This window comes from Nothoprocta perdicaria, unplaced genomic scaffold, assembly GCF_003342845.1.
Source record: "Nothoprocta perdicaria isolate Ctin4 unplaced genomic scaffold, notPer1 scaffold_903, whole genome shotgun sequence".
In the NCBI taxonomy this organism is placed as follows: Eukaryota; Metazoa; Chordata; class Aves; order Tinamiformes; family Tinamidae; genus Nothoprocta; species Nothoprocta perdicaria.
In genome coordinates this window covers 8,662-9,232 of record NW_020456203.1, presented here as the reverse complement: position 1 = coordinate 9,232, position 571 = coordinate 8,662, and positions in this window count along the sequence as shown.

Sequence of the window (571 nt, the reverse complement as noted above, 5' to 3'; positions counted from 1 at the left end):
GTGCAGGTGTTGGCATCTCCAGCCCTATCTCCTTCCCTGTGACACCCGCCCCCCTCTCCGGAACAGGCCCAGGCAACACTGGGCCCAAGTCCCTTGCCATAACAGGCCCTGCCACAACAGGAACAGTGACTAGAACACCTGTGTTGTCACTACTGGGAAGAGTGTGTGCATAGAAGGGACAGTGGGTGGCACCACCAGTCCTGGGGCAAGTACCACCAATGGAAGTGCTGTCCTTTGTGGGACAGGGGTCTGGGGCAGCTGGGATCGATTTTTGCACCCTCAGGAACGGAGATGACATCTCTGGGACAGGGTCTGGCACTGTGAGGAGACGGAGAAGCTCCAGGACAGGGGCTGGAATCTCTGGGTCAGGGCCTCCTCACCAGGAGAGATGCTGTCTGCAGCAGCACAGGACAAGCCCCTCCTGGCCAGACCTGGCACTGCTGGTGCCTCCTCACCAGGTAGCTGTGACAGAATCACAGAATCACAGAATGATGGAGTTTGGAAGGGACCTCTAGAGATCATCTAGTGCACTCCCCCTCCTCTAGCAAGGACATCTAGAGCATGTGGCACA